Source organism: Phyllobates terribilis, unplaced genomic scaffold (assembly GCF_046119375.1).
Source record: "Phyllobates terribilis strain yellow unplaced genomic scaffold, ASM4611937v1 Scaffold_4__5_contigs__length_816908805, whole genome shotgun sequence".
Classification (NCBI taxonomy): domain Eukaryota; kingdom Metazoa; phylum Chordata; class Amphibia; order Anura; family Dendrobatidae; genus Phyllobates; species Phyllobates terribilis.
The window spans coordinates 682,118,160-682,133,078 of NW_027362764.1; the positions used below are offsets into that span (position 1 = coordinate 682,118,160).

Sequence of the window (14,919 nt, forward strand, 5' to 3'; positions counted from 1 at the left end):
GTCTGCTAGCCTACCTGGAGGCTCTGCCGTCACGTGCTGTGACCACCCGCCTGTCCAGAGACTTCTGCCCGCTCACCTGGGAGCGCTCATCTGCCGCCTGTCTGTTGGTCTTCCTGGAGGCTCCGCCGTCACATGCTGTGACCACCTGTTTATCCAGAGACTCTCGCCTGCTCACCTGGGAGCTCACATCTACCATCAGCCGCCACAGGTCGTACCTACCCTTTACCCAGAGACTGCCCCGGTCACTTGCCGTGACCATCTGCCCGTTCACCCAAAGACTGCCCCGGTCACTTGCCGTGACCATCTGCCCGTTCACCCAGAGACTGCCCCGGTCACTTGCCGTGACCATCTGCCCGTTCATCCAGAGACTTCCCCGTCACTTGCCGTGACCTCCTGCCCATTCTTCTAGAGACTGTCCCGGTCACCTGCTGTAACTGCCTGCCTGGTCGCCACCCGCTCCCTTACAAGGACCGCCCCCTTGTATAGTAGCTCAGAGGTTCCGCCTCCCAGACCCGTTACAGTTTGCTCGGGCCATGGAACCCGGTGGCACCCAAGCTCCCTCGCTCTCGGTCCTGTGTCATGAACTGTCCCGTCAGAGGTCCCAATAGGAGTCCATCCTGAGTCACCTGCGGAATGTCAATTCTCGCCTGGACACTCTGACTGCTCCGCCAGCAACCTCCGCCAGTGCCATGACTTGGAATCCGGCAGCTCCGCTGTCCACTAATACCATGGTATCCTACCCCGGACCCCGGCTTTCTGCACCTCCTCGCTTCGGAGGCGACTCCGCCCAGGCTCGGGGCTTCATAAATCAGTGCACCATGCACTTTGAACTCCTGTCCCACCAGTTTAACTCCGACCGGGCCAAAATTGCCTTCATCATGTCCCATCTCACCGAGGAGGCCCTGGCCTGGCTAAATCCTCTATGGGAGAGAGGAGACCCCCTGGTGTCCGACTTGCCTGCCTTTCTCATGGCTTTCCGGAAAGTCTTCGACGAACCCGGACGGAAGACCTCATCCGCATCATCACTGCTACGCCTCCGTCAGGGAAGTCTCACCGTGGGCCAATATGCCATACGGTTCCGTACCCTTGCCTCGGAGCTGGCCTGGGATAACGACGCTCTGGTATCCGTCTTCTGGGAGGGTCTGTCCGGCCGTATTAAAGATGAACTTGCCGGTCGGGACATTCCTACCACTCTCGATGACCTAATAACTCTTGCCACCCGGATTGACCTACGGTTCCAGGAGCGTGCCAAAGAGGTCACCCGTGAGAGGAGGTTTCCACGTCTAGCTCCTACTTTTCAAAAATCCGTCTCTCCCCAGTTACACTCTCCTGAGCCTATGCAGGTCGACCAGACCAAGATGGTCAAAACCAGTCAGGACTTACGCCGTGCCGAGGGGAGCTGCTTCTACTGTGGCAGTAAGGAGCACCGGATCCGTGCCTGCCCGGAGAGGTCGGGAAACGCCTGTGTCTAGGTTCGCTCAGAGAGGTCGACCTAGACAAGAATAAATCCTCTCCATCTCTGCTGCTGTCAGTCTCAATCGTCTGCGGGGAGAACCGTTATTTCGAACTAGCCCAACTTGACTCTGGAGCAGCCGGGAATCTTATTTCACAGTCCCTGGTAGAGAAATTCCGCATCCCCACCAAACCTCTGGCTGTACCCTTGTCTGTTGCTGCCGTGGATGGGGGTCTCTTACCACGCCCCATCCAACTCATCACCGAATCCATTACTCTGCAGGTGGGAATGCTGCATTCTGAGAGTATCTCCTTTCATGTTCTGCCTGGACTCTCTCACGCCCTCTTGCTAGGTCTACCTTGGCTCCAGAGACATGCACCCGTGGTTGACTGGCAGACCGGAGAAGTCCTTCGCTGGGGACAGGACTGCCATAAGACCTGTCTGGTTCCCGTCCATCCCGTCCGTCCTTCTCCTACCCCAGCTAATCTACCTGGACTTCCGATTCCTTATTGGTCTTATGCTGATGTCTTTAATAAAAAGGAGGCAGAGACACTACCCCCTCATAGACCATACGACTGCCCTATCGACCTGTTACCTGGTACTACTCCTCCCTGTGGGCGTATTTATCCATTATCCGCTGCTGAGACCCGGTCGATGTCCGAATATATTGAGGAGAATCTGGCCAGGGGATTCATCCGGAAATCTACCTCCCCGGCGGGAGCAGGCTTCTTTTTCGTCAAAAAGAAGGACGGCTCTCTCCGTCCCTGTATAGACTATAGAGGCCTTAACCAGATCACGGTGAAGAATAAGTACCCCCTTCCGCTCATTCCGGAGTTATTTGATCGTCTGAGGGGGGCTAGAATCTTCACCAAACTGGACCTCCGTGGGGCGTACAACCTGGTCCGTATCCTTCAGGGGGATGAATGGAAGACGGCATTCAACACCCGGGACGGCCACTATGAATATCTGGTAATGCCCTTTGGTCTCTGTAACGCTCCTGCCGTCTTTCAACAGTTGGTCAATGACATCTTCCGGGACCTTCTCTACTCCTGCGTAGTGGTGTACCTGGACGACATCTTGGTCTTCTCTCCGGATCTCCAGACTCACCGGAGGGACGTTCGTCAGGTCCTGCTCAGGCTCAGGCAGAATCACCTCTTCGCTAAATACGAGAAGTGCCTCTTTGAGCAGACCTCGCTTCCGTTTTTGGGCTACATTATTTCTCAGACCAGCCTACGAATGGATCCAGAGAAACTGTCTGCCATCGAGAAATGGCCTCGACCGGAGGGGTTGAAGGCCATTCAGCGGTTCCTGGGCTTCGCCAACTACTACCGCCTCTTCATACCGCACTTCTCTTCCCGGACTGCCCCAATTTCCGCGCTCACCCGTAAGGGTACTAATCCCAAAGAGTGGCCGCCCGAAGCAGAGGAGGCCTTTCTTTCCTTAAAACAGGCCTTCTCTTCCGCCCCGGTGCTGCATCGCCCGGACGGCAACAAGCAGTTCTTCCTGGAAGTTGACGCCTCCTCCTCTGGAGCCGGAGCGGTACTTACTCAAAAATCATCTTCCGGGAGGATGGTAACTTGCGGCTTCTTCTCTAAACTCTTCTCCTCCTCAGAGTGCAATTATTCCATAGGAGACCGAGAGTTATTGGCCATCAAACTGGCATTGGAGGGGTGGCGTTACCTGCTCGAGGGGGCTCTTCACCCAGTAATAATTTACACTGACCACAAGAACTTGGCTTACCTCCAGCATGCCCAGAGACTTAACCCGCGCCAAGCCCGGTGGTTCTTGTTTTTTGCTCGCTTTGATTTTGTTCTTCATTTTCGCCCGGCTGACAAAAACGTCAAGGCGGACGCCTTGTCTCGATCGTTTCTGGTGTCTGATCTCGAGGAAGATCCGAAACACATCATCGATCCCGCCAGAGTAATGCAGGTGGCTCCCGTGAGTCTAAATCGTCTCCCTCCCGGAAAGACGTTCGTATCAGTACCTGATCGGGAGAAGATCCTTCACTGGGGTCACTCGTCTAAACTGGCTGGCCACGCCGGTCAGAAAAAGACCCTCCAGCTTATTACCCGGCACCACTGGTGGCCTAGCCTGCACAAGGACGTAATAGACTTTGTTTCTGCCTGTGTGTCCTGCGCCCGCAACAAGGTTCCGAGACATCTGCCAGCCGGTCGCCTCCTTCCGCTTTCTGTACCTGCTGCCCCCTGGCAGCATATAGCAATGGACTTTATAACTGACCTCCCAGTCTCTGCCGGTTGTACGGTCATTTGGGTGGTCGCTGACCGCTTCTCCAAGATGGCTCATTTCGTTCCCCTGCCAGGCCTCCCGTCTGCACCCGAGCTAGCTAAAGACTTTATTCGTCACATCTTTCGTCTTCATGGCCTGCCCCTCCACATCGTGTCGGATCGTGGGGTACAGTTCACCTCACGCTTCTGGAGAGCCACTTGTAAACTGCTAGACGTCACCCTGGACTTCTCTTCCGCTTACCACCCACAGTCCAATGGTCAAGTGGAGCGGATCAATCAGAACCTGACCAGTTACCTCCGGCACTTCGTTAATGCCCATCATTCAGACTGGGTGGATCTCCTACCATGGGCCGAGTTCTCTTATAACAATCACGAGAGCGAATCCTCCTCCAAATCCCCGTTTTTTGTAGTCTTCGGTCAGCATCCTCGGATTCCTTTTCCTGTCTCCACCTCTGTGGACAACCCGGCTGCGGAATCTCTCGTTAGCAAATTTTCCTCCATTTGGGAGAGTACCCGATCCGCACTCCTTCAGTCGTCCGAACGGATGAAAAGACACGCTGACAAAAAACGCCTGGATCCTCCACAATTTCGTCCTTTAGATAAAGTCTGGCTCTCATCTAAATATGTCCGACTCAAGATACCTTCTTACAAGTTAGGGCCTCGGTTCATCGGTCCTCTGGAGGTCATCAGTCAGATCAACCCAGTGGCCTATAAATTGAAACTCCCGGCCAACTTACGGATCCCTAACTCCTTCCATGTATCTCTCCTCAAACCTGTGGTACTTAACTCTTTTTCCAAGTCTACAGGTACGCCTCCTGCTCCGGTTTCTGCTGAGGACGAGTTTGAGGTAGAGAACATTCTTGCCACCAAAAGGGTAAGAGGAAAGACCTTTTTTCTAGTAGATTGGAAGGGGTTTGGTCCTGAGGAGAGAACGTGGGAGCCCCGGGAGAACATCCATGCCCCGCTCATCCTTGCTAAATTTCTGTCTGGCCTAAAAAAGGGGGGCCTAAAGGGGGGGTACTGTAGCACCGGCGTCCCTGCCCTCTGCTAGGCAGGGACGCTGTTCCCCTCACCTCTCTGCTCCGTGCCCGGCGTCCTCCTCCCGCTCTGCTGGCAGCGCGCGCTCCTTCCCGGCCACTGTGCTTAGGGCGCGCGCGCTCTCCCTCCCTCTTAAAGAGGCCGCGCGCGCCGTCCTAAGGAGTCCCTGGCCAATGGCCGGAGGACTTCACCATATATAAGGCACCTCCTCCAAAATGGAGGTGCCCGAGCAATGTTGTTGCACTGTTCACTACTCTGCTTCAGCCCTCAGGTCCCGTTGCCAGTTACCTGCCAGATACCTGCCAGATTCCTGCCAGCTTGCTGTCTTATTCCTGCCTGATAATCTGCTACCTGCCTGCTAGCCTGAGGTCCGACGGTCTGCCTTACTACTCCTGTCAGGCTGTCTAAGGACCAGCTTTCCCGCTCACCTGGGAGCGCACATCAACTACCTGCCTGCTTGCCTGAGGTCCGACGGTCTGCCTTCCAACTCTTGTCAGTCTGTCTATGGACCAGCTTGCCCGCTCACCTGGGAGCGCACATCTGCTACCTGCCTGCTAGCCTACCTGGAGGCTCTGCCGTCACGTGCTGTGACCACCTGCCTGTCCAGTGACTCCTGCCCGCTCACCTGGGAGCGCTCATCTGCTGCCTGTCTGCTAGCCTACCTGGAGGCTCCGCCGTCACGTGCTGTGACCACCCGCCTGTCCAGAGACTTCTGCCCGCTCACCTGGGAGCGCTCATCTGCCGCCTGTCTGTTGGTCTTCCTGGAGGCTCCGCCGTCACATGCTGTGACCACCCGTTTATCCAGAGACTCTCGCCTGCTCACCTGGGAGCTCACGTCTACCATCAGCCGCCACAGGTCGTACCAACCCTTTACCCAGAGACTGCCCTGGTCACTTGCCATGACCATCTGCCCGTTCACCCAGAGACTGCCCCGGTCACTTGCCGTGACCATCTGCCCGTTCACCCAGAGACTGCCCTGGTCACTTGCCGTGACCATCTGCCCGTTCATCCAGAGACTGCCCCGGTCACTTGCCGTGACCTCCTGCCCGTTCTTCTAGAGACTGTCCCGGTCACCTGCTGTGACTGCCTGCCTGGTCGCCACCCGCTCCCTTACAAGGACCGCCCCCTTGTATAGTAGCTCAGAGGTTCCGCCTCCCAGACCCGTTACAAAGGCTAACCCAAGGACAACAAGGAAGGAGCTCCGGGAAGATCTCATGGCAGTGGGGACATTGGTTTCAGTCAATACCATAAGTAACGTACTCCACCGCAATGGTCTCCTTTCCAGACGAGCCCGTAAGGTACCTTTACTTTCAAAGCGTCATGTCAAGGCTCGTCTACAGTTTGCTCATGATCACTTGGAGGACTCTGAGACAGACTGGATCAAGGTTCTATGGTCTGATGAGACCAAGATCGAGATCTTTGGTGCCAACCACACACGTGACGTTTGGAGACTGGATGGCACTGCATACGACCCCAAGAATACCATCCCTACAGTCAAGCATGGTGGTGGCAGCATCATGCTGTGGGGCTGTTTCTCTGCCAAGGGGCCTGGCCATCTGGTCCGCATCCATGGGAAGATGGATAGCACGGCCTACCTGGAGATTTTGGCCTTAACCCAATTGAAAACTTGTGGAAGGAGCTCAAGAATAAAGTCCACATGAGACACCCAAAGAACCTAGATAACTTGGAGAAGATCTGCATGGAGGAGTGGGCCAAGATAACTCCACAGACCTGTGCCGGCCTGATCAGGTTTTATAAAAGACGATTATTAGCTGTAATTGCAAACAAGGGTTATTCCACAAAATATTAAACATAGGGGTTGAATAATAATTGACACACACTTTTATGTTTAAAATTTAATAAAATTCAACTGAGCAACATAACTTTTTGGTTTGTAAGATTTATGCTTCTGTTCATAAAACCTACTCTCGTTTGCAGTTTGAAGGCTCTAACTTATTTGCATCTTATCAAACCAGCTAAATCTGCAGGGGGTTAAATACTACTTGTAGGAACTGTATCTACATATATATATTTCTATATTTCTTTAATAATTATTATTTCTTGATTTAACTAATAGTGGATAAGGGCAACCACACATCAAAATGGTTTACAAAGCAAATTTATATTTAGAATAATTTTCCACATGATAATATTCTTGAATAACTATAATATTATTTTTAATGGTTACCTAAATAGGTACACACCTCTCTTTAGTCAAATCTATGCTACTCATCGATATGAAATTTATGCACAATATTTCTAGAAGAATAATTATTTTTAATTTGGTTCTGATATATACATAAATTTTATAAAATAATATTTTTGGTATTAAGGGGGAAAATGTGTTTTTGATCCCGATTACATAATCACTTTTGATCAATACTTATTTTCCACACATTTTAATAAAGAAGAAATAATAATAAGGTACTATGGTATAATTAAGAAGGGTATTACATGCAAAGTTGCAAAATTTAATATTTTTTGGTGGTACAAGGTTATGACAAATATGAAATCATCCAGATAATGGAGATATAAGGGTATTTTTTATGGAGAATATAATTACTCTGCATTTGTCATTAAAATTTAAAGGTCTTATTTTTATTTTTATTCTTATTTTTATTCTTAATTTTATTTTTCATTTTTAAAATTTTATTCTTACTTTATACTTCTTATTTTTCTATTTTTTCATTTTTTAATTCTCATTTGATTTTATTTCAGTTCAATATCTCAATTGAAAAACACATTAATATTTAATAAAGTAATGTCTAATACAAGAGTATTGCTTCATTAAATATATATTGCTAAGGAAAAAAATGTTTACATTTTCTGAGTAAACACAACAATTCATTCATTCATTCATTCATTCATTCATTCATTCATACATTCATATATTTATTCATTTTGGTTCAGGAGTATACATTCTTTGATATTATTGGTTTAATAAAGATATAAAAACTTGTTTTTTCAAAATACACTGACACCTATGGGTTGGAAAAGGTAATTACACCTATGACATAAAAATGTTCTATCATATGGAGAACTTGATTGATAATGAATTATTATCTATTATTGTTTATTATTCCAAACATAATTTATTTTAATATTTTGATAATAATTAGATGGATATTACTGATTGCTATGGTACGCTGTGATATTATAGGTTAGGAATAACTGCCAGATTTGGTATCAGATTAGGGAATGAAGACTTCAATCAAGACATCGCAATTATGAATTCTATCTTAATAAAGACTTTTAATTTTTATAAATCAAAGAGATTCTCAAAAGTTACAAGAAGAAGCAACTGATATCCGGACGTCTCAGAAGGTAACAGGTGTGAATGCTGAGTGTTATAATAGACTGTGTCCATTACATACAATACAATTCACACCACTGATCACCAGGACGGCAGAGGACGATGATCCTATATGTACTGTTTTGCGTTTAAGTTTCATCACGTTCCACTGGTTTCTTATCACCTGCAACGCTTCAATGAAAGCTGGTGAACAGGTAATACCTGGCATATGTGTCCTGTATATAAAGGACTGAGTACTGGTTATGGTGCTACATAAAGCAGGAAAGTGTCAAGTTAACCCTTGCTTTACTGACCAAAGACGTCACATCTGTTCCAAAAGTGACACGAGACCAGTGCGGACACACGGAAGATTCCAAAGACGATCCAACGTAAGTCCAGGTGACACTGCACAGATATTAAAGCTACATTTCATCCATGGACTTTGTTTTCTTATCAACTGACACACATGATCTTTCTAATAAAGAGTACAGCTTATGGACTAAACAATAATGAACACAATTATGGACTGTACAATATCTACATGCTGTAATTTATTTCAAAGAAGTTTTCATCTAAAGACTGTGTTATAAAAGAACCAAGAAGAAGACGAGACGACGACCCGATGACATCAGATGATGACGATTGAACCCGCGATTGCTTCAATTTAGATATAGGGAAGTATAATTATACATATTAAATGAATATTAGTCACGGCTTACCATAACATGAATTCACATCATTATATAACAATAATCCGATATTAATACTATTATTACTATTATTATTATTATGGAAATTTAATGATATTGCCATGGAAGAAGGAAAGAAGAAATGATTGATGAATGTATCTTCTTTTGAGAATTTTCAGTTAAAGTCCTTTTATTCTCAAAAAAGGGGGAAATGTTAAATGGTTAATTATGGAAATTCATTTGGAATGTTAATCGATAATCATTTTTCTGAGTTCTATGCCTCAGCCATCGTGTCTAGTTGACATGCGCTATTTGTGTGTGTATTTTTGGTTCACTACCATATGTAGAACAGGTGTCCATACGACTGGCTATAAAAGCCCATGGTACAGAAAGGGGGGGCTCTCTTGCTCTGCCCACCCCACAAGACACAGAATCTTCATGCTGAGAAGCAGATGACATGTCGGCCTGGACACATGCTGGACAAAAACATGATTTACCAGCCAGGATCCAAGGAAAGATGGGTGAATCTCAACAATTAAGCTAATTATAGACAAATGAACAATTACTTTATAACTAATTATTGTATGTACCTGCTGCAATCTGATTCTTTTTAATGGACAATCCAAGAATAAATAGATACATTTTTTTATAAGAATATCGTGATATTGATACTTTGAGAAGTCCTCAGTAGAAAAAAATAATACAGGAAGAGTATTATTTTACAGTCTCCCATCCAAGTACTAACCAGGCCCGACCCTGCTTAGCTTCCAAGATCAGATGAGATCGGGCGTGTTCAGGGTGGTGTGGCCATAGGCAGAGACAAGCCTCTCACTTGTTGCTTTTCTACTTTGAAGTCTGGCTGCCGGCTGCCCTTTCCAGTGCTCAGCAAGACCAGGTCCTTTTGTGCTTTCCCTTCTCTTCAATTTTTTTGCTGGCTTCCTTAAAAGGTCTTGTAGACACAACGCCCCACTCAGAGCCGCTGAGCTCACTGATCGGCTGCAGCGCTGTCGACGGAACGTCAGCTTCACGGCCAATGCCACAGGCTGGGAGCAGAGGCGAGACTCACCGGTAGACCCGGGTAGGGTGAGTAGAGCGCGTTTAGTTGCTTTCTAATAGGCTGCAGCCGGGGATTAACTTTTAATGAAAGGGAACAATCCCTTTGACTGTCTGCAGCGCGCCACACCTAGGAAGTGCAATCTCACACACAAGCCAGCATGCACACGTGTTCGCACGTGACAACACCCCCTATCTGCCCCTACAACCTCTCCGTCACCATGCATCAGACTCTCCTGCCTGTTTTATGATTTCAGGGCCCTAGCAGGAATCACACCCCCTCTCCCCAATTCCTTCCTTGCCTTCCTTGCCTTCCTTGCACTGAGGTTAGCTCTTTGTCAGCCGTCTGGCTTGGTAACACAAGCTTCTTTGCAGAGAAACATGTTACTTCTGCTGGCCCTCGCTAGGCGACCGGCATCCAAAACCTTCCCTGGGCACCTGCTGAATGCCTGGCCCCTTCACGGCCCCGAGTGCTTTTAACGCCATCATTTCCACCCGGCGAGTTGCGGAGTCAATAAGCACTCCTAGCCGTGACAAGGAGCTCGGTGTCAAGCCTGCGTGGTGGCGTACTTAGCTGCCAACTGGCTCAGAGGCCTTGGGGCTTCCATCATCTAAGTTGCTTAAGGTCAGTGTCCGGCAAGGCGCCGTTCCATGCTAGCCGAGCTGGGCAGTAGGGCAAAATGTCATCAAAATAGTCTACAGCACCCGGTGTACCCAGGAGGTCTCCCATCAAAGTACTGTCCAAGCCCAGCCCTGCTTTGCTTCCAAGATCAGGCATATCCAAGGTGGTATGGCCAGGAGACGCTGCTCGATCCATTGCCCGGCCAGCCTTTCTCAGGATCGCTTGATGGCGAGCAATCTGGCCGTGACGGTGTGGGCTCCGAAGGGTCCATGCAAAGTCTGTGCCGTCCCGACAGGTGTGGTTTGTTTAGCAGTGATTCACCCGCCGCATCAGGTGTCTTCAAAAATGTCCCAGCGCAGGGTCTCCTGCAGGCTAAACCCTTCATCGCGGTAATGTGACAGAAAGAGCAAGCTGGACCCGTAACTTGGTGGCGGAGCGAGACGTCCAGGGTGAATGAAGGAAGAGGGTGAGATGGTTGCCAGTGATTTTGAGCTGCTCTTCATGGGGGAGGGTCGTGTTGCCTGCAAAAGTCTTCTGCTTGGGGTTACCGGTTGTTGCCTCCGGCCACCCGGGAGACGCTGGTCCTGGTGAAAAGGAGCCTAGTATTAAAAGTAAATAAGCAACAATGCTGGAGGCCCAAGGTGATCAGAAGGATGCTGGTATTTTGCAGAGATGAAATAGCGCAAGAGAGAAAGCAAATGAAAAAAAGAAAAGAGAATGAATGTGTGCACTTGTGAAAGGGAATGGAAAAAAGGCATAGAAGAGAGTGCCCCCTACTGGTGGAAGGAAGGAAAAAGCAAAAGCCTACAGCACCTGGTATTCCCAGGCGGTCTCCCATCCAAGTACTAACCAGGCCCAACCCTTTTTAGCTTCCAAGATCAGATGAGATCAGGCGTGTTCAGGGCAGTGCGGACGCAGGCAGAGACAGGACTCACACTTGCTGCTTTTCTACTTTGACGTCTGTCTGCCGGCTGCCCTTTCCAGTGCTCAGCAAGACCAGGTCCATTTGTGCTTTCCCTTCTCTTCAATTTTTTTGCTGGCTTCCTTAAAAGGTCTTGTAGACAGAACGCCCCACTCAGAGCCGCTGAGCTCACTGATCGGCTGCAGCGCTGTCGACGGAACGTCAGCTTCACGGCCAATGCCACAGGCCGGGAACAGAGGCGAGACTCAACGGTAGACTCGGGTAGGGTGAGTAGAGCGCGCTTACTTGCTTTCTAATAGCCTGCAGCCGGGGATTCACTTTTAATGAAAGGGAACAATCCCTTTGACTGTCTGCAGCGCGCCACACCTAGGAAGCGCACGCTCACACACAAGCCAGCATGCACACGTGCTCGCACGTGACAACACCCCCTATCTACCCCTACAACCTCTCCGTCACCATGCGTCAGACACTCCTGCCTGTTTTATGATTTCAGGGCCCTATCAGGAATCACCCCCCCCTCCCCAATTCCTTCCGCACCTTCTGCACCTTCCTTGCACTGAGGTTAGCTCTTTGTCAGCCGTCTGGCTTGGTTACACAAGCTTCTTTGCAGAGATACATGTTACTTCTGCTGGCCCTCGCTAGGCGGCCGGCATCCAAAACCTTCCCTGGGCACCTGCTGAAAGCCTGGCCCCTTCACGGCCCCGGGTGCTTTTAATGCCATCATTTCCACACGGCGAGCTGCGGAGTCAATAAGCACTCCTAGCCGTGACAAGGAGCTCGGTGTCAGGCCTGCGTGAAGGCGGCGGGGTAGCGTACTTAGCTGCCAACTGGCTCAGAGGCCTTGGGGCTTCCATCATCTAAGTTACTTAAGGTCGGTGTCCGGCAAGGCGCCGTTCCATGCTAGCCGAGCTGGGCAGTAGGGCAAAACGTTATCAAAATGGTCTACAGCACCCGGTGTTCCCAGGAGGTCTCCCATCCAAGTACTGTCTGAGCCCAGCCCTGCTTTGCTTCCGAGATCAGACGAGAATGGGCGTATCCAAGGTGGTATTGCCAGTAGACGCTGCTTGATCCATCGCCCGGCCAGCCTTTCTCAGGATCGCTTGGTGGCGAGTGTAACATACCTGGCGGCGTCCTTGCATAGTGGTCCATCTCCCACTGTGCAAGAGCGCGCACTTGATCTCCTGTCCAGAATGTCTCTCTGGCTTCCCTCCATGTTGTCTGTTTGTGTCTGTTTCTGCTGCTTAAGGGCGGCGCCCGATCACTTCCTGCTTTTTGTACCTGCTGTGGGTCACACCCCTTGTGCGTCCTCAGCCTATTGCTGTCTGTCACCTGGTATATATCTCAGCTGCTCCCATCTATCCCTGCCTGAGCATAGTGTTTCATTCAGTGTGTGCTTGCACTCTGAAAGTGCCAGGTCCCGTTCTTTGTCTCCTGCCTTGCGGTATCAGTTCCCGTGTCTGAACTGAGTCCTGTCTTTGTCTCCTGCCTTGCGGTATCAGTTCCCGTGTCTGAACTGAGTCCTGTCTTTGTCTCCTGCCTTGCGGTATCAGTTCCCGTGTCTGAACTGAGTCCTGTCTATGTCTCCTGCCTTGCGGTATCAGTTCCCGTGTCTGAACTGAGTCCTGTCTGTGTACTCTTGCCTGCTGCCTCTCCTGGAGGCTGTATTTCCAGTCCTGTCTGAACACGCTCCTAGCCTGTTCCTCCCGCCTTCTAGGGACCGATTACCTAGACCCGCTCCTGTATCTTGTCTGTCCTGTCTGAACACGCTCCTTGCCTGTTCGTCCCGCCTCTCTGGGGGCCGTATTCCCAGACCTGCTCCTGTATCCCGCTGCAGTGTCGGTCTCCTCCGTACACTCAGTTCCAGTCTGAACTCTCTCCTATCCTTTACCTGTTTTGCCTCTATGTCCGTTCCCTTCCTTTTTCTGCAGAGTCTGAACTCGTACCTAACTCCTGCTTGTTGTCTCTGTACTCCCGTTTGTGAGTTTGTGGTCCACTCGCTACTTCACTGCAAGTACCCTGTGGGTATCTGGCTCTGCCTTTCTCTTCCTGTCTGTTCCGTGTGAACAGAGCCCTGTCCCCCCTGCTCTGCTTTGTTTGCTGCTCTGCGGTTTCCGCTCTGCTCCTGCCTTGTTTACCGCTCTGCGGTTTCCGCTCTGCTAATTCCTTGTTTACCGCTCTGCGGTTTCCGCTCTGCTCCTGCCTTGTTTACCGCTCTGCGGTTTCCGCTCTGCTCCTGCTTAGCTTGCCGCTCTTGCGGTTTCTGCCCTGCTCTTGCCTTGCTTGCCGCTCCTGCGGTTTCTGCTCTGCTCCTGCCTTGTTTGCCGCTCTGCGGTTTCCGCTCTGCTCCTGAATACTTAGCCGCTCTGCGGTTTCCGCTCTGCTCCTGCCTACTTAGCCGCTCTGCGGTTTCCGCTCCGCTCCTGCCTTGTTTACCGCTCTGCGGTTTCCGCTCTGCTCCTGCCTTGTTTTCCGCTCTGCGGTTTTCGCTCTGCTCCTGCCTACCTAGCCGCTCTGCGGTTTCCGCTCTGCTCCTGCCTTGTTTACCGCTCTGCGGTTTCCGCTCTGCTCCTGCCTTGTTTACCGCTCTGCGGTTTCCGCTCTGCTCCTGCCTTGTTTACCGCTCTGCGGTTTCTGCTCTGCTCCTGCTTAGCTTGCCGCTCTTGCGGTTTCCACTCTGCTCTTGCCTTGCTTGCCGCTCCTGCGGTTTCTGCTCTGCATCTGCTCACTGCTCCGACAGTCCTGTCCTGCTCTGCTTCTGCTCGCTGCTCAGGCAGTCCCGTCCTGCTCTGCATCTGCTCGCTGCTCCGGCAGTCCTGTCCTGCTCTGCTTGCGCTCGCTGCTCCGGCAGTCCCGTCCTGCTCTGCTCTTGCCCACCGCTTCGGGCATTCCCTCTCTGCTGTGTTTGGCTACCGCATCTGCGGTTCTGTTTCTGTGACCCAGTCTGTACTGGGTCTTGTCCTCTCTGTGCTCCAGCCCGTCCTTTCGGCCAGTACCTCCCCGCCTGCATACTCGCCTGTATCCACCCGTCTGCATACCTGCCGTGTTCGCTTATATCCACCAGTCTGTGCCAGCCTAACCTGCCTGTTCCAGTAATCCCTGTGTGGGTCAACCTCCGTGTCCGGAGCTTGACCTGGAGTAGCACCTGGTCCCTCTGCCCGGTTTCTCCTTGGTGCACTGGCGTCGTATGCCGTCGTGCCACCTTGGTCGGATCGGCCAGATACTTAGTCATGCCCCTCCAGGCACTCTCCGGTTCATGGTCCAGTGGAACCACTACTCCCGCACACGCCAGTCAGTCCGGGCGTGTGCATAACAGCATGCTCAGGCCATGGTTCTCGTTGAGCCCCACGGCCTTCGCTCTCTGAGACGTTTTCTAGTGAATACATGCATTAAAGATAAATAGATACATTTTTTTTTCCCTTAGCTGAGTTCCAGGCGAATTACGCACCGTCCAGATGGATCTATCAGCTTTCGTTCCTGCGGATCCGCCACGTTACTATGGGGATCCAAGACAGTGTCGTGCATTTGTGGAGCAATGCATGCTACACTTTAAGGCCTACCCTCTCTATTTTCCTTCCGATTGGGCTAAAGTGGCCTTTATGATTGA

General features: G+C 50.5%; 1 protein-coding gene and 2 pseudogenes across 1 annotated transcript in view; all 3 read right to left on the reverse strand.

The window, feature by feature from the left end:
• The window catches only part of LOC141264708 (uncharacterized), a 184,270-nt gene that overhangs the window by 159,376 nt on the left and 9,975 nt on the right, over window positions 1–14,919 (reverse strand). The gene's annotated exons all lie outside the window — the stretch shown is intronic.
• On the reverse strand, window positions 11,195–11,313 carry LOC141268030 (5S ribosomal RNA; annotated as a pseudogene).
• LOC141269441 (5S ribosomal RNA) lies at window positions 12,255–12,374 on the reverse strand (annotated as a pseudogene).